This window comes from Syngnathus scovelli, chromosome 7, assembly GCF_024217435.2.
Source record: "Syngnathus scovelli strain Florida chromosome 7, RoL_Ssco_1.2, whole genome shotgun sequence".
Lineage (NCBI taxonomy): Eukaryota > Metazoa > Chordata > Actinopteri > Syngnathiformes > Syngnathidae > Syngnathus > Syngnathus scovelli.
This window is the reverse complement of record NC_090853.1, coordinates 1,944,190-1,968,913: the sequence shown is the minus strand read 5'-3', so window position 1 is coordinate 1,968,913 and position 24,724 is coordinate 1,944,190. Positions and strand designations below refer to the sequence as shown.

The 24,724-nt window shown below is 40.7% G+C and overlaps 1 protein-coding gene across 1 annotated transcript in view; it reads left to right on the top strand.

Moving 5' to 3' along the window:
* Positions 1–24,724, top strand: part of schip1 (schwannomin interacting protein 1) — a 134,946-nt gene that overhangs the window by 54,028 nt on the left and 56,194 nt on the right. The gene's annotated exons all lie outside the window — the stretch shown is intronic.

Genomic DNA, 24,724 nt, shown 5'->3' with positions numbered 1-24,724 from the left:
ACACACACACACTAACTACCTTTGTGTTGACAGACAGAAAACATTCCGGCATACTTGCAAGCTAAAATAAATACTTTTGTACCCTGCGATTGGCTGGCGACCAATCCTGGGTTTATCTCCTCACGTCTCGCCCGTAGAGATGGACGTTTTTTTTTAGTGTCACAGACATCCGTTGCCTGGTAGCCACTATTTTTACGCACTATCTTGCACTCCACAGAAGGCTACTTGTGATCTAATGAAGCATGGCACTCTGCTTCTTTATTTAGGTGGCTACATTACGGAGAGTACCATTTAAAAAGCAGTGAAGCTTGCGGAAAAATAAATGCACAGGGAAAATATCGCAGCTGCGAGCCGTCGGATTTGCGATTTACATTCTCGGCTTCGTCTCGAAAAATAAGGATTTGACAGTAGTTGTAAATGAATAAAAGTGAATATCTCAATCCCGGAGATGATTATGTAAAGTCATGGCAAAAATATTTTTATTCCCCGCCATACTGTCACGATAGTTTAGAAAGTACCTCCTCGGTAATGGATAGTCTGGAAGTGTCGTTTGTCTTGAAAGTGTCTCCAAGTCTGTTTTAGAGGTTTCGTGTATTTATGCAGGCAGACAGATAACAACTTTTTTCCATTTTTATCGTCCTGGAGAGTCGCAGCCCGGTCAAAGATGACAAGCGGGCTGCTGGTCGGACTCGCGTTGACGTACGACTTTAAGATGATCACGTTGTAAAGTATCGGGGCAGTCGTATAAAACTAACAAAACAACTAAAAGCGATGAAAACAGTCGTGGAGCTTTATCAGTTTGTCCATCTGTTTGTTAGTTAGCTGGAGACTTCCTGGTTCATGGAGGATGACGAACAGATGCTTGGTGGACTGTTCCAACGCTGAATAAAAATTTTAGTTTTTGCTATTTCTAGCTCGGCAAAATGTCATTTTGTAAGCTCGTTGGATGTCCCCCCTCGCTCCCCCCCATGACAACCAGTCTTCATTCATTAAGATTGCATCCAAGTCCAACGGAGCTCCAGCACTCATGTGTCATTTGCTCTGATGGACACCCGCGTGGGGGAACCACGGCGAGAAGACACTTTCCTCCCTGTCTGTCCTTGTCAGGCTCTCTGTTTGCCAAAGCGTGCATGACTCTACGTGCCTGTCCCTCCGGTGCTCAAGGGCACGGAGTGGAGATAATTACTTTCTTTCCGTGGGAGGGGGTTAAAAAAAAAAAAAAAAAAATCATTCAATATCTACCAAAGGGGTTGTGAAAATGGCTAGGTGGTTCGCAAGAGTCGTGATGATGTGTCTTTGAGCAATGTAGCATTAATTAGGGAAATGATCCTCAAAATACAGGAACAGGGATGGGAGGGGGCACAAATAAACAGTGTCATCTAGGCCACCTGGACCTGGTCCTGAGTTCAGGGTCCTGTTCAAGGACGTGGCTCGCAAGAGTCATGCTGATGTGTCTTTGAGAAATGTAGCATCGATTATAGAAATGATCATCAAAACACAGGAACAGGAACAGGGATGGGTGGGCACAAGTAACTGGTTCAAAGTGTCATTCCAGGCCACCTGGACCCGGTCTTGAGTTCAGGGTCTTGTTCAAGGACGTGGCTTGCAAGAGTCATGCTGATGTGTCTTTGAGAAATGTAGCATCAATTACAGAAGTGATCATTAAAACACAGGAACAGGAACAGCTAAAGTGTCATTGAGGCCACCTGGACCCGGTCCTGAGTTCAGAGTCCTGCTCAATGTCTTTCCATTTGGATCTTATTGATGCCCTCCAGCATCATAACCGCCTCGCTTTACCTACACAAATCATCGTGTGTTCCACGCGTGTCGAGCTACGCCGGGCACAATTACGTAAAGTCGATTAGAGGCGGAATAAGTCAGGTTAATATCTTATAGAACGGCAGCAGTAATAAATTAGAAGCCGCATTGAATTACTATTACAGCGCACTGGCTTTTAAGCTGAATAGATCACATATCAACGAGGTTTCATTCACAAGCCCAAGTTGGTTTTTATTATCGAGTCGGAATCGTTTTTCATGCTTCGATTTCAAGGCCCCACTCACAAAACTAGCTGTAAACATAAAAGTCAGCCTTAAAGCAGAAGGTTATTTAAGGCAAAATGAAGCAAGCGCTTTGGCGCCGACTTATGCTCTTTTATCTGCCCGTTTTATACCTTTCAAACTCTAGAGGCAAATCCGTACACTCCAATGAGGTCGTAAATGTCGTGCTATATTAATTTATTAGCGTTTAGCCCTCCCACAATATTTGGAATCGACTTTTTCTACCCAGTTTTGCACTTTGAGTTAATCAGGCCTTTAAAATATTCTTGGACTTTTTTTTTTTTGGGTGATGTCACATGACTTCCACTTTGAGAGGCACTTATTAAGGATGCCTGCAAGTGTACTGAGGTGAATGAAATGGTAATTGGCCATTTTTCCCGTAGCTGCGCATACACGACAGGAAATAAGAAGAAAAACGATAAAGGCTGGCCGGTGACAAAAATGGAGGAAATTAAAGCGGCAAGAAGACAATAAATGGAGGAAAGGGCTGTGCAGAAGAGGGGAACAAGATCATTATGTTTCCGCTTTCCCTTTCGCTCTCGCCGACATTCATTCTCCTTCGTCCAATTAAGCGCCCCCGCAAGAGGACCTCTGTAGACACGAGGGAAGCACTCGGCTAAGACCGGCCTCCCAATGTCTCCCACAAGTCCAGTTTCGCCACGAGCAGCGTCGTCGTTACGTCCGAAAAGAAGTCGGATGACGAAGTTGCGACCGCAGGCCGCATCCTTTTCGACGCGTTCAAACGAGCTCGCCGAGAGGGAAGCGGACGTTGTGGATTTATGGCGCGGCGTTTTACGCGCCGGCCAAATGGCGCAATCAGGCCCTTGCTCCTCTTCGGCCTTTTCGTACATATCCTCAGAGACGTATTTACCTCGGACGGGATATTGTTGCAATAACAGCGAAGCCCTTCCCTTTCTGTCTTGTTCTCGTAACATTAGAGCCTCCCTCTATGTACACAATTTGAGAAATAAAAATGGACGCCGGCGGCAGATGAAAACGTAAGCTCGCCTGTCTTAGAACTGCAACTCACCCTTTTTTAATATATATATATATATATATATTTTTTAAAATGATATATTATTCATATTTTTTTGTAATTATAAATATAAAAATATATATATATATATATACATTATATATTATTATATATATATTTTTTAAATGAATTATATTTTATATTTTTTTTTTCATCTTCTCACAATTCCCACAATTACATCTGGGTTTAAATGGTGACGCTCAGCAGGGAAGAAACTTTTTGTTCATCACGACAACATCTCACAATGAATTCTGATGAGTTTGCCGTACGGTCACGACGCCGGCGATCGGAGGCTCTACTTGTGTGTCTGTGTTCCGGCGTGTGCGTGCCGGCGGGGAAGGGAAGGTGTTGGTAAGTGCGATAAGTGCGTGGCGACGGTGAGATTGTTGCTAGGGAGCGTTTCTTTCTGCAAAGGAAATGAAATGTGGATGACGGCACAGCGGCAATCAAATATTCTTTTGGGAAATCGGGACAATTCCACAATGACAGGAAGAAAATGTGACAAAAGTTTTGGGACACCCTTTTATTATTTACAACTTGAATTCTTTGTCAATTAATTCTGAAGGAGCTATGAATTTTGAGCAAATTTCGATACCCAAGATTGAGTTCATTATTTTGACCCAACAGATTCAATTAGGCCGAACTAAAAAGATGAAGCTAGTCGCCATTTTGGAAAGTTTTCTCCGCCACTCCAGAGGCCCAAAAAAAAATCTTCATCCAGATTGTCTCTGACTGGAAAAGAGTGGAGTCCTGATCAATGTTTACAAAGTGACCTTTTCCACAGAGATGTTTTGAAAGTGTCCGTGCGTGACGTGTGGGCCCGTTCCAATACGCAATCGGGCGATAAAATAAACAGCAGCCATCCGATAAAAACTCCTACACACCAGCACACAATTAGGACTGACTTATGCGGTTGCGCCGTTTGGTCTTATTGAACCACAAAGCACAATGAATCTCAAAGTCAGCTCCCGCTGCTGGTGAGTAACGATTTGTTCGCTCGCCACTTTGATTTATCACGCGTACGGCGAGCTGGAGTCGAGTTTTTCTTTGCCGGCTCAAGGTGAAGACGCAGCTGTGTGACTGTAATGGCGTGTTAGTTTCTTGTAGAGCTACGGGAGCATTTTTTGGGGTGAAATGTGTATTCTGCATTTCATTCGTCAGATTTGGGATGCCTCTTGGTACCGTGTTAGAACCCTTGATATTTATTTGAAATCATAATCAGACTTTTCCAAAACGATTGAAGTAGACCCCGCCCAGATAATGTCTCCTTTCTCAGATGTTTAATCTCATTGCCGCCTATTCGCTTCAAGTTCTTGATGATGAAACACCTCCATCACCACCATTTTTTTTTTTTTTTTTTTTACCTGTTCTTCCAGGAGAATGTAACAATCAGCGGCAATGATGATCACGATGCTAGATTAGATATCGCTTAATGGTTGCCTTCTCATTCTCGGTATGATCTCATTGACACACCCCGACACCATTAAAGGGCCGTTGTACGCTTCATTTGCTCCGAGTTTGCCCCATGGTGGCAATGTGCTGCACTTGTTTGGTTATTTGTCATTTTCATCTGGCACTTAAGCCTCTCTGTGCTTCAAAATAAAAGCTGCAAGATTTTTCTCTTCTATTTATAATGCTTCTAATATATTTAATTTCTCCCAATTTTTTTTTTACTCAATTTAGGGGAATGACTTACAATACTTTTGTTCCTATCCCAGACTTTTTGTCAATAACCTGAATGGTGCTGATCAACATTCCCTCACCTGTGGCCCATTGGGGGTCACTTAATTTCCCATTTATCGTTTTTGCATTTTAGCCATTGAATTGTTGTTTACCGGTAATCCATAAGTAATACTCACCTCATTCTAAACATTATAAATCATGTCCTTGGCCCGGGGGGCGATGTATTGATCGGATGTCTCAATTGTCCTATATTGTTTTGAACGTACATGCAAACAATTAGGTGCAATATTTATTTATTTTTATTTATTTTTTAGTTCGTCATGGTTTACGACAATTCGACTTTACATATTCTCATGTTTCGGGCAGGGTGGCTCATCCGGCACTTTAGGAGATGTAGTGCTGCTAAGTGATGTGTGAGTGGCAGGCGGCTCATGTTTAAAACATGTCTTACTGAAATCAACACACACACACACACACACCGATGCAGTACATGCACAGACACACCCCGTACATGCACGCGGGTATAAAGTTTAGTAACTCAGCGTCAAGTGGGCTGTGACTTGTGCTCGTGTCTAGCGGCAGTTTTTTTGATTTATTGCCCCGAGTTCATCCCCGAATGGATCCTCCCATGAATCATTGCACCTGCACGGGCGTTGCAGCCGGCGATACAAGGCTGTGTCACTTGCAGACATTCTTTTGTTGTTGTTTTTTTTCTTCCCCGAGCGAAGTTTTATACAGCTTCTCTGTCCAGAAATATTCTCCTTGTTAAAATGGAGGTTGCCGGCTGGTGGATGATGGAGATGTGGAGTGAATGAGCAAGGAGGTCTGAATTTTGTTTGGCGGTGACTCAAAATGGAGATCTTAATAAGGATGACACGTTTGGCCACTAGGGGCAGTATAATACCGTCATAACAAATCTGCTATAGTAGCTGTTTTTTTTTTTTCAGAGGATAAAGAATATGTGCATTTGGGTATTGTAATTTGCTGAGTCTATATGTTCAAATTGTTTCAAATTTTATGACATCTTATCGACGCTAGTTTTGTCCGTTTTGCATTGCTAGCTCAATAAACAATTTTTAGTTTGTTTTAAATACACAAAATATAACTCGAGGACCTCATTCGATGGTGTTGATGTAACTAATGTTCTGCTCCGGGAAATGTGTTTGACATATAAATTAAATTTAGCCAGTTGTTTTGCTCATTCAATCAAATTGTTTTCATTAGTTATATGCTGCTATTTTACATTGCTTAAATATTAATGCGTTAATGTATTGGCCTCCATCGTAAGCACAGACCCCTCCAGTTAGTCCTTTATTATTTGTTTTTACGTGCTTCGGTTTTACGGCGCGGGCCTGTCCGCTTTCTGCTGAGTCACGTTACCATAAACCCGCATAGACCTCTAGCCCGCTTCACGTATTGGTTTAGAAAAACGCACACGCAGCTCAAATCGGACATCTCCTGTCAGACTTTGTCGGTAGCGGGGGCTTGACGAATTTGCCCAAGGATCTCCTGCCCTGGTTTCTTTAATCACAACCTAGATGAAAGTTTACCGACTAATTGTGGACGAGATCTACACGCCGCCCACCCCGCACTGAGCTGGCGGCTAGCTAATTACATCGCTAATGGTCTATCGGTCAGCTTTCCTGTGAGGGTGACTTGAATACATGAACGGCATGTGGTGATGGATGACCGCGTGCGAGTGTGTGTGTGCGTGTGTGTGTGAGACTCTCCCACAAGGTTCAGATGCAAACAAAATACGCAAATTCATCTCGTCGGTCTTCCACGGATGTCAATAGTTGTCATAGGGCTTCTGTCAAGCTGGCGGATCAGTGACGTGCACTTTATTAGGGATACGTTTGTTCGAACAGTTATATGAACGACACGGCTCACTCGAATCACGCTCATCCGTTCATTTTCTATTGGGCTTATCCTCATTAGGATAATTGGAGCATATCCTAATTTACTTTTGTGCCAAAAGTGGAGTCCACTTGCCAGTCATTTGCAGAATCACATTTGTGCTGCCACACTGATGGACGGACGGATGGACAGATGGATGGACACATTCCATGCATGTTAAGTCACTCAAGGCCTCCAAACTGTCCATCGTTTTGAATCGCGTCCTGGGATTGACTTGGCCTCTCTCCCAAATTCAACTGGGATAGGCTCCAGCTTCGCTCAATTCTCTAAATGAGGATAAACACTTTATACATGGATTAATGGATATTGCAGGGGAGGGGGGGGGTCCCTAATGAGGTGTCCGCTGACTGTATATTTGCCCTTAAATGAATGAGCCATTAAGACGTTATGTGGATTTCATTAGGCAGGGACAAGGCGGCTTTGTTGATAAAGCAAATTTCAAACTTGATGTTCTTGACATAAGCTACATGTCAAAGAAAATGAATAAATAGTAGTTATTAGTCCAAAGTAATGTTTTACATGCTTGTGTCGCTGCTGAGTTAGCGCTTTGATCATCTCCGCTGGTTTTGTGTGATATTGGCTGCTCAAGTGGGTTAACGCTATAATTGGGCCACGGGATGACAACCGGCTGCCGGGAAAGCTGTCGGAGTGCCGTGAGATGATTTCCCGTTACTTTCTGTTCTTTTTATTTTTTTGACCTTGCCTGCAATAATAACGCTTTTGTGTCTGACGGACGGACGGACGGACAAACCCATGACGAATAGTCGCTAAGAACTACTCCACGTAGCATCCCTGAGAAAGCAAACCTCCTTTTGAAACTTTCAATACACATAAAGCCCCCGATGGATCTGATCCAGCCTGTTGTGATTCCCGCTCACATCCGACATGATTCACTTTGTTGCATATAAAAGCAGAGCGCCGGCACCCCCAGAAGGCAAAGCCCATTATCGCGCTCGCTTCGCTATCGTCTTTGTGATTGCGCGTCTTGTGATGTCTTGACTGTTTGTCAGATGATCCAAAAAGCTCTTGCTAGCTACAACTGATAAACACAACGCAAGAGGAGAGAGCGGGAAAAGAGCGACCTGTGTCAATTAGACATTCCGCTCTCTTCGCTCTCGCACTTTGAAGCTCGCTAGAAGCTTCGTGATGGGATCAAGGAGGCTGTAAGGGATGGGATAAAGAGGATAGGATTTTTTTTTGGTGCACAATGACGCTAAGCTCATTGTCATGACACTGGGAGAGTTACTCACCCCCCTCCACACACACACAGATACATAATAGCCAATGACGTCGCACGATTTCATCCACCGTATCAGATCCGTGATTGAATTAGCACGCTTTTGCCCGAAGAGAATTTCCTCACATGCTTTCTGGATGAAAATGTAATCGGCGCTCTTATCGTTAGCGACGGATTATTAGCCCAAGATAACGGACGACGAGTCCAAAGATTCATCAGAAGGCGTCGGCACGCCACCTACTGTGCCGGATTTCATTGATGCCTTGAAGGAGCGATAAAAAGTTATGAAGTTGTTTTGCTGATTGTTGAGATTCTCGGTATGGGATTGTCAAGGGAGGTTTTGATAACCGTTGTTTTGATTTGTTAAGCTGCAAGATGCGAAACATTTTGGTACTGTCAGATTCGGTTATTTCTGCCCAATTGTGACAAAATACAGTGAAAAATTTCCGATGCAATCGAATTTTTTGGTCTGAAACGACAACACTGTATTTAAAATAAATTGTGAATTCAAAATTCCCAGGCAACAAACTTTGACAAAAAATTTTGGGGGATTTTACTCGTGAAAAAAAAATGGCTTTCCTTCATTTTTGAGAAATACGGTTTTGCTTAAATTACTGTTAAATAATATTAATCTAATTTAAAAAAATAAAATACACGTTGTGCTTTTTACACTGCATCCATTTCTAGTTTGTGAAAAAAACAAAAAAAATCACCTGTTCGAAATTTTCTAGTTGTTTTTCAGTCCTATTAAGCCTTTTTCTGCGGCGCCTTTTTTTAGCCTCCTCCGCCGTGGCCTCACTGCAGCGGTCTGGCCCAGCCCTCAGCCTCCGCAGGCTGACATATTGATCAAGACAGCCACTAAGCTCTCGCTCACTGAGGCTCCCTGGAGTTCACATGCTCTCTCCAGCTTTTGCGCACAGACTGGAAATGTACGTTGGATTGAATGATGTCTTACAGCCACTGACTGCCAACCAAACGGGCTGCAAAAAAACTCGTGTCGCAAAACACAGCTGATGAGACGAACACGCGCACGGTGAACATCTTTTATTCAGGCGTCTTGTCAGTTTTCTCCCCGTGCGCTTGCTTGGGCTCTTTTATCCGGCTGTCTGCTAGAAGCAGTATATCAGGCCCTCTCTGACTGATCCCCCGCGGTGAGCCTCTATCTGCCTCCTGTCTCTCTATTTGCCTTGAACCACGGTGCGGAGTTATTACCTGCAGGATCGTCGACACCTGACCTATAAGCTCATCACTGTGGGCGATGACATCATCCACATGTAAATGTAATTAATATTGCAGTTGGTGAATGTGTTCACACACACGCTTTTGTTCTTAGCAACAAATGGCATCTGCATGTCGCGAGTGTGAGTGTGAAAGGCTTTAATTAAACTTGGCCGCAGTTGCATGTAATCAATTAATTAATTAATTGTCACATTCTCCTTCTCATTGGCCCAAGAAGCCCCTTTCATTTCTACTGGCCATTAAAAATAATGAAAAGCTGCGTTTGTAATATTTATACCGTTCCGCATATATATATATATATATATATATATATATATATATATATATATATATATATATATATTTATATTTATATATATATATATATATATATATATATATATATATATATATATATATATATTTATATTTATATTTATTTATTTATTTATTTTTTAATTTGTTTATATATATATATTTTATTTTTATTTTTTTGTCATGTGTCGACATTGAGCGAAATCTTGTATAGCAGTTTAATCTTGCTAAAACTAAACCGAATCAAAAATTAATGGAGGTTTAGTACGGCAAAGACATCGTATCAATATTCAATCTATTCTTTTGTCTATATTTTATCTCAAGACGTTTGCAGTGGCCTACTTTCTCCGGAGCTGGTCATTAAATTTTTATCTCACTTCTATGGGGGTGTAACCTCAAGTGCACGGCTGACTCAAAAATGCATTTCAGTATTTTATTTGCTGAATTTTACCGCTGTCTAGTATATCATGTGATTGGCTGGCGACCAATCCAGGGTGTAATTATTCTACAATAGCCGAAACCCTAATGATGGAAGCATTGTAGAAAAAAAAAGGATGCAATTTAGCTATATGAGAGTAAAATATTGGGGACATTAATCACAACAATGAATTGATGGCATACAGGTGTACCTAATAATCTGGCCAAACAAAAGTCAATGATCCAATTAAAGCGCATTTCAACAATCAGCCAGCGATAAAGCTCCAATCTGACAATATTGGACAACGTGTCAAGTTTGAAATGATGATCACAAATCATCTGGAGCACAAAAATGAAATGTATGGAATTATAGCTACCATCAATCAGCGCTCGTTCTTTGCACAGGATAAAGAATATATGCCTTCCTCTTTATTATTTCTTTTTAAACTGGTGAGGTCATTGCAGCTTTTTAATGCGCAAGAAAATAAGAACGTATTATTCTTCATCTGGCTAAGAGAGTCTGAGGAGCATTTTTAAACCGCCATTTCTCTATATTTGCCTTAAGGGCTTCGCCTTTACGCATCTACAAGTGTGTGCCTCTACTTCAGCTGGGTGACACTCTCTATAATTTGCATTGGAAATGTTTCCCATTTATTTGTCAGCTTCATCAAATAAAATCATGTGGAATAATGTTGCCCGTGGAAAGAAAACGAGGAACGAAGCAAACTCCACAGGGAAGGAGAATCCTAATGATGTCTACTTTGTCCAGCCGATTGGTGAACGGAGCTCAATTTGAAAGCAATATTAGATTTGGACCATTTACTCCCTTAATAGTCTTTGTCTTGTCTCCGTCTTAATGTAGGAGCTTTAAAAAATCTCTCACTGCGCTGATCTCTAGTTGTACCAAATATTCAGCGAGCCAATTAAAAAGGTTTAATAATTACAATTGACAAATAATTGAGTATTTGCTTGTTAACGAGTCACTCTGGCATGATGAATGAACGCACACACACACACTTTCTGACAACGCTATCATCCATGAGAGGGTGTGTCCCGTCCGCAGTTTACCTCGATAAATCACTCAGCGGCGGGACGCCTCACGGCCCCTCAGACACAAACACATCTGACAATCTATTCATCATACTAAAGATGGCATACAGCGAGGGACGGGCGTCCTGTTAACTTGGACTCGTTGACAGCGCCTTGCATACCACCTGTCGTTTAAGCCATCCATTAAACTATAAAACAAGATGGAGGAAGAGCTCTTTGTTTGTTTTACACCTCCCTCGACTTAACCTTGCCTGCCCTCTGGCCCCCCCCCCGAAGGGAAAAAAAAATCCTAACTCCGCCAGTGAGACTAAAGTCTTTTTTTCCCTTCTTACACATTACATACATTTCTCCTTTTTTTGGCCAGAACATTTCAACAATTCAAATGGTCCTAAGCTATTTAGCACCTACTCTGAGTCATGATGTCAATGTCACACCTCCCACACACGTGCCGTTTTTTTTTAATGGCCTGGAGGAAAGGGAATGTATGTGTAAGAAATGTCTAAATCAGTGTACTGTACTGCGAGTTATTTTCTGTTTATGTTCGTTAGCTTGCGCGTGTTGGCTAGCACTGACAGAGCACAACGTTTAACAAGCGAACTAGGGGGGGAATAAATATAGCGTGTGTGAAAATGATTTGGTCTCAGCCTTTTATGAGTTTGCTCATTTCCATGTATTTATCGCGTGGTCGGGGAGAGTGTACAGAAGCTCAGGGACGGTGAGACGGTGAATCATTACACTCCAGACTAAACGATTCGTTTGGGTTCTTTTTTCTGCTTCGTGTGGCTCTAGCACAATTCAAAATGAGTACAATCGAGCTAATATTTCCTGAAGTGCATTAAATTTGATGTTTTGAATATGAAATATTTGTTGAGGCGTCCTTGCGGTTATACATTTTGCAATTTACGAGATTTTTGTACAATCGGGAATTCAGATTCAGATTTTTTTCAGATTCAGATTTTGGTTGTTTGGTGTTTGGTGAATTTTGGTGCAATTAGTAAACCAAACAAAACTTGCAGGAGTTATTTTTTTTATATTCAGAATTGGCATATTTCATTTATTTATTTATCTGAATTCAAATGAATTTTTCCCTCGGGGTGATAAACAGCACTTTTGAGAACTCTGACACAAATTTGAATCCAAACAAAACTTTCAGGGAACTTCTTGAGCTCACTCCTCGTCTTTTATTCAGCGTACGCTCGCTCCTGTCGTACCGCTGATTGATTTGACAGTTCCTGTCTGAGACAGTGCCATTAAATGACTCAGCCAATCGGAGGGATGAAACGTGGCCCGTCTGCCTGTGTGTGTAGGTGTGTGTTGAAGGCTCTTCACACCTGGTATTAGCATGTGCTTGAGAGCGACGGCAAGTAAACAGCTCGCCATTCCCCGCGACTAGCATGCACGCTTGTGACAGGGTCTCACTTCCCCCGCTGCCCATGCGACGAGTGGGCACGTTTGATGGGTGCGAATGCAAATGGCTAACGTGGAGTCTTTGTGTACCCGCCGGTTTCAAAATCGCTGACAGTTTTCCTCGCTGGCCAGGAACAGCTGTCTTTTGTTGACAACGAACTCAGTGTCCCCGGGGAAATTATGGCGACTGTAAACAACTTTACAATCATATAAGCATCTTCTACCCAGCTAGCCTTGCGCTGCAAAACTGTGCACGGGGATTTCTAAGGAGAACAACACATGCCTGCTTGTTTACGAGAGTCTGTGCAATATGGACATCTTTAGACGCTGTATAAAAATGATGAACGTCGATAGAACGCGAACGTAGCTTGCCAATGGACATCCTGTTTTCATTTGATGCCCCCTCCGAAGCCATTCTAATGTTTACAACATCAAAATATGGCGGTTGTTGTCGCTAAGCTGCAAATTGAGGTTAACCACAAAAGTTAACTACTGAGGGGACATTATGACCGCTTGGTTGAGAGCTAGCGACTTCTTTGTACATATTTAATTAATTCTATTCATAACATTCTATTCGGCTATCCAGTTAGCTAGCTAGCTGTCTATCTTTGAAGTTAGCTGTTAGCTGAAGCCTTCACAGTATGAGTATGTCAATTAGCAACTTGTTTTCAGTAAATAGCTACTAGCTATCCATCTGGTCTGTCTACACAGTTTGTTGTTGCTAAGCTGAAAATTGAGGTTAACCACAAAAGTTAACTACTGGGACATTATGACAGCTTGGTTGAGGGCTAGCGACTTCTTTGTACATATTTAATTCATTATATTCATAACATTCTATTCGGCTATCCAGTTAGCTAGCTAGCTAGCTGTCTATCTTTGACGTTAGCTGTTAGCTAGAGCCGTCACAGTATGAGTATGTCAATTAGCAACTTGTTTTCAGTAAATAGCTACTAGTTATCCATCTGGTCTGTCTACACAGTTTGTTGTTGCTAAGCTGAAAATTGAGGTTAACCACAAAAGTTAACTACTGGGACATTATGACAGCTTGGTTGAGAGCTAGCGACTTCTTTGTACATATTTAATTCATTATATTCATAACATTCTATTCGGCTATCCAGTTAGCTAGCTAGCTAGCTGTCTATCTTTGAAGTTAGCTGTTAGCTAAAGCCTTCACAGTATGAGTATGTCAATTAGCAACTTGTTTTCAGTAAATAGCTACTAGCTTATCCATCTGGTCTGTCTACACAGTTTGAAAAATACAAGTATTTTCTTTGTACTTGAAGTCGCTGTGTGTTTGTAAACTCATAAAGGCCATTACCATAAGACAGTGAGAATCAATGCGCTGTATTGTTCTTTTTTTATGTTGCCATTGATTCTCATTTACCAGCGCCCACCCACGCTGCGAACGAACAGAACTATTGAATTTATGGATTATGCCATGACTTTGCATGGCGGCTCATTGGACAAATGTTTGGCGCAGACATTACAGTAATGTGCGTCTCCCCCGATACCAACTCTTGTTTACTAGTGGTGTCAAAGTTGCCAATGAAGACGCTGCATGTAAAGTAAAGGCAATTCAGTGCTTTAAACTTTGTGGAAACTCCATGACTGTGCTTTCAGCAAGGTCCATACAAACATGCTTGACTTTAAACCCATCGAACAACTTTTGGGTGAACCACAACATAGAAATGTTTTCTTATACACCGATTAGCATTGGCGGTATTAGCTTAAAATGTTGGTTGTCTTCTTGTTCTAGTTAACCTACTCTCAATTTGAAAATAAATTTCACATGTACCCTTCTATGGAAACAGTCAAAAAAATAAAAAGTTAATCTAATTTATTAACCCCGTGAGACGAATTGAAGTCGTAAAAAAAAAAGATAAATTAAGGTGAACGTGCATCACTAGAAAGCAGATTCATATAGAAGATGCGAAGGTGATGATTCACTCCCCATACTTCCCATTTCTCCATCTTGATCAAATGATTGATGAGCGCACGACGTCCGTTGAGAGATTATGAGCCTCATCCATCATGCGGCAAATCCGACAGGAAAAATAGGCTCGTGTCTGCTTGGAATAATGCTGCAATAATAATAATATTCCTAACACCTCCAAGGTTACGTGCTGAGAGAAGTCCTCACATATATTAGCCCTTGGACCTGATCATGTATTCTACAGCGACCCTCCCGAGTTCTGGGAATTTCCCCCCGCACATTTTTCTTTGCAGTTATCGAATCTGACTTTTAAATTGTATACATCACACACGCGGTGAGATCTCTTTTCCTCTATATGCCCTCCATTGCCTTTTCTTTGTTTACGGCATCTCCAGGGGGGGAAACCTAGGGACCCCACCTCCTTTAAATGGTCTTCCATAATGTTACCTTCCTCCCGTGTGGGTGAAGAAAGGTAAATTTGACAGAAAAGAAATAATTTAACTCATTCACTACCAATGACGGCTATAGACGTCAAATGTCTATTTTAACTGTGCTGGCAGTGAATGAGTTCATGTGTGACCTTGGAATGGAAATAGGTAATGTTTGAATCAAAGTTTCAAGATGTAAGAGACGTGCATGTAGGATTAGTATATATTTTGGGTTTCCACAATGCAAGCATCAAACAATCTAATAAGATGTAGCAAGAGAGAGATTTTTAAATTAGTTTGCTCCTTCTTCTTCTTCTTCTGAGGACATTGCAGCTGTGTTACGTCACCGTGGGTTCCGGGCCTTTCCATTCCTGCTCCCTCTTTGAATATTTCACGTTGCTCTTAGCAGCAGGACTCCACCACATCTTTGCGTTCTCTCGCTCTTTCTTCATCCGCCGTATCTGTCTTGACCCATGCTTGTCTTTTTCTCGCCCACGCATCCCACCCCCACCCCTTTGTGATTTTAACAAAAAACTGCCCTTCGATCCGTGCTTTGCTCCTCTTCTTTCCGGTGCTAATGGCTACGAGAGGTCTCTGTGATGAAATTCCGACAGATTGTTAGGCTGAAGACCAAAAAATAATAATTTAAGCAAAGTCGTAATTGACGGTAGTCCTGAATACCACAGTTGAATATTAGGAAACTGCCATTGGCTGAGAACCAATCCCTGGTGTACTCCACCATTATCATAAAGGTCATTTTTGCCAATCAGGAGCCTTAAAGTTACCTGAAAAGGCACAATATCAACATTGATAGTGAACCTTCTGAATATCACCCTTGAATATTAAAACAATAAATCAAATCATAAAAAAAGTAATATGCACTTTTAAAAGGTCTTCAGTATATCCCAACAACAATCCTATGCAACTCAAAGCGTGTCTGAGTCAAGGTAGCAGGATTTTAAAGGTCAGTCGTCCAATTAAAACTTTTAGGTATTTTCGGAGAGAAACAACGAGTTTTCTCACTTCATACCAGCGATCGCTTCACTTAGGTAAGTCTGGGCAAAAAAGTTTATCGGCAATCATGGCGCTAGTGGCCAAACAGATTTGAGTAAAAATGTTCAAACTTGCATATTAGCTTCTTCTGACTTCAAAGTTGCTCTCCGTTAATATACAAAATGTTCCCAGAGAACAAAATCCGCCTCTGGTGCTAAAAGGGTCGTCATGCTACATGGTTGCAGATTTGGGTCAAGTGCTGGTGGTCGCTTGGCTGTAGACTCCACTTGCAGCCTTTTAACAAATTGGACTTGCCCTGGCTCGGCTTCCAAATTCAACTCCCGCGGTGCTCTGAGTGAGGGAATGTGCAACTGAGAAGCTTTCAGGAAAGCCAGCTCGTATATATTTTTCATTCACCCGAAACATCCCCAAAAAATATTTTCTATGTCACATTGCATTTTGTTTTTTTTTAAAGCATTTAAAATCAAGTGTTTCTTTGCGTCAGGATGCAAAATCTGTGATCACCATGAAGGCTATCTCCTCGCTGTGATAGCTAAATCGATAGCGGACCCTTTGCTAATCAGACTGCAGCGAGCGCGCTGCTCCGCTTTAACGATCGCGCCGCCCATACGCTGGCAGAAGTGATGGAATGTTAAAATGTTGATCTCGGGATTCTTAATTTGAATGGCCAAAAGGGAGTGGAGGCCAAAGAACAAGATAAATGGAAGAAAAGGAAAGGACAGAATGAAAAACTTGGATAGTTTTACATTGAACGATGATGATAAGTAAAGGAAACTACATCACGCTAATTAAAAGTAGCAAACAGAGAATGCGAATGGTACAGTGGATATAAAAAGTCTACACACCCATGTTAGATCCATAATTTTCTTCACACGTACATTTTTTTTCTTTTTATCTTTTCAAGAAAATAAGAAATAACTGAAAGGACCTAGTTGCAAAAATGTGCACACCCTTTTTTGTATGGAATGCAGCTGCTTTCTAATTTACACTATTAAATGTGAAACACAGATTTAAAGTTCCGCTGATTAATCCCAAATAAATGTCAACTTTTCTAGTTGTTTGTTGATTTGTTTTTTTTCTTCTAACATAAGCCTGAAGGATTTTTGGCCATTCGTAAACAGAGCGTTCATATTTCCTTCCACCTTGTTTAAGACCCCATATAATGTTATTTAAAGTATAATCAAAGAATATAAAAGCAAAGGGAAGGAAAGAAATGAAGAGGAGGGAAGACATGACTGAACATCCATGGTCAATGTCAGATAACACGAAATCCGCGACTCCTCGGGATTAAGAAAGACAGAGGAAGCGAGCGATAAAGGAATATAAAGGGTATCACTTTAATAGTATGACTAATACCATCAGCTGAATGTCACCACCAGGCTGATCTATTTCAATTCAATTTTGTAATATTTTCAAATCACCAGACAAAGTGTGACATATTGTATTATATTTATTAGCCTCACTCTCAGGCCCGAAGTAAGGTTAAGTGTGGAGGCGTTTTTAGAGGACACTGACAAAAGCCACAGTGAGAAGGCTAACCTTTAACAACAAAAGCTTGTTTACAGCCATTTTTGAATACTGAGCAGAGTCATGCTTTAGCGGGAGACCCCTCCAGGTCAATATCACTTTTAAGTGTCCTCATTCTGACATCCGCAAAATGTAGCAGAATAAGGTTGAGGTCATTTACATTTTCACGCGTACGCAAAAAATGTGAGTCCTTCATTTGATGTATTATTTTTCCATTGCATGTATAACACATATTCAATGAATGATATGTAATAAAAAAAAAAAAATTGGTTTTTATATTATTATAAAATTTGTCCGTAAAACAAAAAAATATATACATATATATTGCAAACCACCTAATATTTCAAAAATTGTTCCCGAGTGCTAGGTGGAAAAAAAAAAATCCTGTAAAATGAAAAAATACCTGAAAGTTAATTATCAGCCCTGGCACCTGACCATATTTCAGAGGAGGCCACTACCCGCAAACCCCCCCTCTAGCACCGCCAGTGGTGTGATACGACACAATACAGCAGTTTCTGAAGTTCTAAATAAGAAACTAAGTTAGTTTTTTGTAATTCTTCATCATTCCGCAGAGATGCTATGAATAATAGCATTCACTCTGCCGGTCCCCGCTCTGCATTGACAGAGACAAAGTTCTCCATTGATCCTCTGAATATATTCCCTCTTTTCACATCCCACAGGAAAATGAAAGCCAGATAGAAAATATATTTGATGTATTTCTTTCCTCTTGTTTGTTTTCTCTGCACTGCTGGCCCAGACAGCCCCGAAGTCATTGGAATATCTCGGACACGTGTGTGTTCTGCCAGGCCTAATGTGCAGCACGGCGCGGGGCGGGGCGGGGCGGGGCGTGAGTCTTTTACAAGACGTTCAATATTACACCACAAGTGGAGCGGGGCAGCATGAGAACGAGATGGAGGGATGCTAGCCAGGCGAGATGGCACAGGGGCTGTCGGCCGCAGAGTAAACCCATTCGTCTTCTTCTCGCCTTTATTTGCAACACCCTCCGTAGCCTAGCCCGCAAACTATTTAGCCTTGTATCTTTCAAATGCCAAATTATACATCTACGGAAAGCTATGTGGGCCAATAAAAAGCATCATTTGCTTACACGATAAATTGAAATTCTTGTATATAAGTGAAAAACAATTTTGGGTTAATTCCAAATCAGCATAGCGGTAATTATACAGAGAGGCCACAAATTGTCTGCTTGATTGGCATATATATATATTCACACTTGGACAATCAGGGTTATGGCTATTGTAAAACTTTTATAGCTTTTAGATTTCCTCTTTTAAGAGCCAGTCAAGGTTAACTGAGCTCAATGGACACGGTTGTCGTTACCGAGCAGACGAGACGAGTCAAGCGCAGTGAAAAACGGAGTGAAGACGTGTGCTAATATTTGCCCACTTATTCATTGAGCCATGTGAAGGAGGCTTTATAGATTAGGTGACTAGCTTGAGGGTCTCAACTACTTTCCTTTGGTGAAATACATTTATGGCATGTTTGATTGTGGTTGTAAATGTCAGAATATGCCCCGAACAATTCGCTGTAACGCTTTTGGTTTCAATTATGCCAAGTTGTTGACGTTTAATGGCTAGCTAATTAACAAAAGACATTGAAAGAAGCTAAAGAAGTCAAAGCGGTGAATTCAGGTGCTAAATGCTAACAAGACTTATTTCTGGTTTTTGTCAATAAAAAAATATCAATAGCAAGTTGCAGTTTTAAAAAGTCATAGTCAATGTTCAAATCTACAACTAGTGAAATGAATATTATAGACTCCCTACCATGGTAGCTAACTAGCTAAGTAGCATGGCTAGCATGACTAGCATTCATTTGTTACCAAATCTGGTATTTTTTTTTTTTTAAATAGTTAATGCGTGTCAACATATGTTGTGCTTCACATATTCACTATTTTAGCAATCGGGATGAACCCCTCTAAGGAGTTGCTCTTTCTGAGTATGATGTGTTATGAAAGCTACAACAAAATGGCGCCTTGTATGCTAAATCAATCCCAGGTGACCTTCCTTTTTCATTTTCATCTTCTCCTTCCAACTTTACTGTCTCGCACACCTGAGCCCAGGAAAGTTGCCTACAGGTGACATCGAGTGCAAACTGTCACAAGTTGGATCCTCCTGGTATCCGCCACACACCACCTGCCTTCCATCTCCCGTCTGGAGAGAGCCCAGAACACATGCTCGCCATGTCGCTTCCAATTCCTTTAATTAATATTTCCATCATTTTTCAAAAAGTTTCATTTTCACCAGGTCATAGTTTTTCACACTTGTTCTCCAATTTCCTTCTCATTTTTTTCCGGCTTATGTGAAAGACTCTCACTGTCATTTTTTATGAAGGTTTTTCAACATTTGATTCGAAGACTCCTCCATGCCTACAAGAAAAAAAAAAATCTTTGTAATATAACAATCATAGATTTTTTTTTTTGTTCCTATGAATGTCCTTTTCTAATTTACTGTTTTTCAGATAACAACATGAGCAAGTTGCATTTAAAAGGAAATCAATAGCACAGTCTGTTTCAATTCAGTATACTTCCGTAAATTTAAAAAATGCCAATTCCGACCTTGAAATACAAATGATTATATGGCTCCAAGCAACAACATCGATTATAAAAAAAAAAGGAAACCAAAGCAAATATGTTGATTCTTACACTGTGTTGTACATTTGATTATTCGTTTATGAAAATGAGTGACAAACCTATTAGGAGGCGCAAACTCATTCTGGAAATAATCGAATGAATAACAAGTTGTGTTCTATTTACGCTCGCGTTCATTTATTTGCAAATATTTGCGGGCGGGCAATGAAGGAATGTCATAAAGCTTTATCAGCGGGTGTCAATTAGCTTCATCTGCTATTCACCAAGTCGCTCTAATATGAAGACACAAACATAACAGCTCCCCAAAAGCTTCAGTGTTATCTGTGATATTGATATAAATATCAATCATTATGGTTGATGGTGATGTATCGCTAAATGACAGCATGCAAACCGCCAGAAATACAAAGTTGTTGTCGAGCAGCTCGGGCAGAAAAATATTCTTTCTGTCGTTCTTTCCAGCCTTTCTTTACTCCTTCTTTTCTTTTTATTCCCATCGCTGTGATTTCTTTTCAGTCGCTGTGTGGTGCGTCTCTATTGAAAGGACTCTTCAATAATGGAATTTTTTTCTAAAGAAATGTCACTCCATCTACATAGCTGGAGGTTGAGGAGAAATATACTTGTTGTTTTTTTTTTTGGTAATAATAATCAGCGCATTGTCACCTCGAGAGCAAATGTTCAGTATTGAGACGATCGGTTAGAAGAGAAAATAGAAGAAAATATATGTGTAGGCCAAGAGCCTGTAATAAAGTTTATTATTATTATATGTACAGTGCTGCTTTGAGATAAGAGTTAAGTGCTGTGTGTGACTTGTGAGGCAAAATTTGAGTTACGAGCGCTAGCGGTGACTTCGACTTATTTTAGTAGCGGTTTAGCAAATAGTTAACAATTTCTCCCAAAAAATAAAAAAGGTCTTAAAGGCTTCTTACAGATTAAGTTTACTATCATACTAAACATGAAACAAAGATGATGTATTTAAAGAAAAGCAAAGCAAAATCTACTAGCTTAATGCTAACTAAGGGCTAATGGTGTCATGCACACCATAAGGAGCCACAATTAATTAATCGACAAATAATTAATTTTTGAGAAAAAAAAAAAGAAGCTCCCACCTTCCATGGGTTGAAAAAAAAAAAATTTCTTGTCATAATCCTGTTTTTCAATACGAACTTTTTTCCAGTCCTTATCTGGCGAATGGGCGGAGCCTCTGTCCAAAATGTCATGACGAGATTGACAGTTATATTTGGGGATTCTCGAACAACCTCTGATTAATTCCACAATGAATCATTTTATTTTTACGTGGAATATTCCACGCCCGGCCTTTATTTCGATGTGTCCCACGCAAGCACAAAGGTCCACTCTCTTTGCGTGACTCATGGCTGATGTTTCAGGGTCAGATCGATACTCGGTGTCACTTCCGCAGATAGCTTGCCAGGGCAAGAAAGCTATTGAAAAAGTGGGATAAAGTTAGACTATGAAAACGTTTTCAATCTTGACTGCTGCTATATTACCGTCGACTCATCGCTCGGGTAGGGGAGGGGGGGTTGGAGACGAGGCGGGTGCTGTCCTTGAATCACAAAGAGGTAAAAGTTAAGACTGTTGGCACTTGAAGGTAGCCATTATTTGTCTTGCCTGTCTTTGTTTTTTCGGGATGTAAGCAAAAATGTTGCTTGAGTGTTTGTGTTTGCGAGACTTTTATCTGCCTGTTTAATGTTTAATGACTGTCAGTCAATGAGGAGTTGAAGTTTTTTTTTCGAAGCAGTGCTCTATAAACTGTAGAAATGCAAACTTTGCTATGTTTTTTTATTCATTATGACTGGCAGTTAAAAAAAACAACAACAAAGCGATCATATCTGTACGGTCAAACAGCTCAATGGTAGAATTGATATTCTCACGTAATCGCCATTCTCACTTTTTCTTTGTTTTCCCACAAGCAAGGCCGAATGGACTCTTTTAGAATTCCCACACGAGCACAAAGAGACTGAGACGGAGATTGTCTCCATTGTTTCTATATTCCACGAGCGTCCTGACAGGCCTGTACCTTTGCGCTCCTCTCAGCGGCATGAAAGCGTAGATTGGTGGCTGAGATTTCCAAGCCAAATAAATATGGACGTGCAATTCATGAAAAGACCTTTGAAGAAGAATTTGCATCGTCATCATTATTCTGCCGTTACTTTTGATACTTTTTTACTGATGTTTTGCTGGCTAAATTCATGAGTTTGTGTGCCCTAAAAGACAAAGGTCTTATTTAAGGTTGGAAAAAGAAATCGATGTAAAGGTTTTTGTTCAAGATTGCTGCCCCATGGACATGCAAAAGTGCAGCGTTCCATCTGTGAAGCAAAGGTGTCAGTCAATATTGACCTTTCAGGTCTTTTTCTGCCGGAGTTAAGCCCCGACTTGTGGCCACCGAGGACTTGACTCGTATGAACTCATCAAAACACCTCTTGCGCTCTTTTAATCCCGCCTCCATCTTCTCATCTTTGATTGATCTCTCTCTCTCTCCTTGGCTTCTTCCCTTCTCATCATCCCATGTTTCTCATTGTTTACAAAGACTTCTTTTGATCTGCGGTTATCAAGATGATGAAAGATTTATATAAAATTACGTTGAAGTTCCATGCCAAAAGTGAGCTAATTCATTCCGTCAGATGCCGACTTTGTTTATGTTTGCACTACGCGACGAGGTCATCTCCCGCACTCTTTATATCGTCATTTTACTGGCAGACTTTACTTGTCCAGCATGTCCCGAGTTTCTCCTTGGCAGGCTTTTGTTTTGTTCTTTTGAATACACTAAATCAATTAAATTCACTGATGTGATTACCTGATATGCTTTTTATGTTCCTTTTATTTAAAGTGAATTTAAATCACGGTTCACATCTCGGTGCGGGATTCTATTTTAGTCAAAGGAACCAAACCAGTGAGTTGTGAAAAATGGATAGTTCTGGAACAGTTCACAAAATATTATTATTATTATTATTATTATTATTATTATTATTATTATTATTATTATTATTATTATTATTATTATTATTATTATCACTGTTACTATTATTATTTTTTTATTTTATTATGACAAGTAGTAGTAGTACTATTATTATTTTATTATTTTTATCACTATTATTATTTTATTATTATTATTATTATTATTATTATTATTGTGTAAACACACAGTACAGTAGATATAAAAAGTCTACACACCCATAGATTTTGTGATCTGAAAAAAATTTTTTAAAACTACCCATGGATATTACTTCCTGCCTGCCCCCCTCCCCCCTTCCTCGCCACGTGATCTTAACGATGCCATCAAATTAGCGCCTTTTAATTATCTCATCACCCAGAGAGCCCCCGATGTTGATTGGCTAATCAAAAACGTGTGTGGTGTGAGATTGTGAATTTTCACACTGAATTGGAATCTTATTTTCCTTTTGTGTCATCTTCTCAGCACCTCTGCAACTGCTCCAGCTTCCTCCCACATTTTAAAAACTTACATCTAAATGTGTGAATTGGTTGTCTTGATGTGCCAGGCGATCAGATACAAAGAGTTAAATTGACAATATCGCAAAAGGACGCGCTGGGCAGATCCATTTGTGTTGATTTGTAGTCATTTGTTTGTATTTATTTACATGTCCGCATTCTTCTCCGCATCGATTAAGGTCCACCATCTAATGAGGCCGGGACTCATTAAAGAGCCTCATTGTCTGGCCAGTAGAGTCGAAGTAGAAGACCTTGAGAAATAATGCGAATAAATTAAAATAAAGGTGAGACCTGGAAAGACAGACAGAGGGGTCAGGGGTCATGTTGGGAGGCATGATACATCCTTCTAGAGAAGAAGCCTCCTCTGTGGAGAATGGAGTAATCGCTCGGATTTCTTTCTCTTTTCATGTGGCGTCTTTCTGATGTGAGGCCAATCCGTCTGGCTGGCTGCGACTCAAACGACTCATATTTACTCTCTTCAATCCTCCCATTTCACCTCCCCCTCCTCTCATTCTCCTTGAGGCTCATCAAGAGACACTTAGAAGCCCCTCCCCCTCCACCAGTTGCTACATTGCTACAGTTGATGCCTGAGATCTTCTGGTTGGGGTGAATAATCGAAAGTGGAATAACCTTTTCCAGTCCTCCCTCAAGTTGGGCCAAAATGTTGCTGCTTAACTGGAGCTCGGAGGAGGGAGCATATCATTCATGTTGTAAATTTAAAATGAATCCTCCAGTGTTTCTTCTTTCGAACATCATGTAGTGTAATTATGGAGCAATCATGGAAACTGACCTCAAGTCGGAATTTTTTTTCTGCCTCATTTTCGCAACACTTTTTTATTGTCTCTCGATGACCCGTCGACATTTCGTATTTACAATTATTCCAGCTTGTGTGTGTGTGTCATTGTGTGTTTATTCATGAGTGTGTGATGGAGATGGATTGTACCAGGCCAAAAATTGCCCGTTGGAAGAACTGCTGTTTAATCTCTTGTGTCTGAGGCTTTGCTGGTTTTTGTGTGTGTGTGTGTGTCCCCTTGCACCTCAGCGGGTCGTCCCAGTCGTGTCTGCTGCTAGCCGATTAGCGCGGTGAATGAAAACAATGGACAGCTTCTGAAAATCGAGGAGCATGAGAGAAGGCCGAGTGGGAATTTTGGGCAATATTGAAAAAATGACCAAATATAGTTGTAAGGAAACAGGAAAGAAGCCATTTTCTGATTGGAGAAGCTTTTAAAAGTGAAATCTCGAGCAGATATTTTTCCACAGCTAAGATGAAAAGGCTCCAAATTCTCCTTCCCTCCACTTTTAGGTGGCTGCAACGCTGCCTGCGGCTTTTTCCATCTCATCGCTGTTCATTCTTTTGAACCTTTTTGTCCTTCTGCTCCACCATACAGCGTGTGAACATGTGCAGGTGCGAT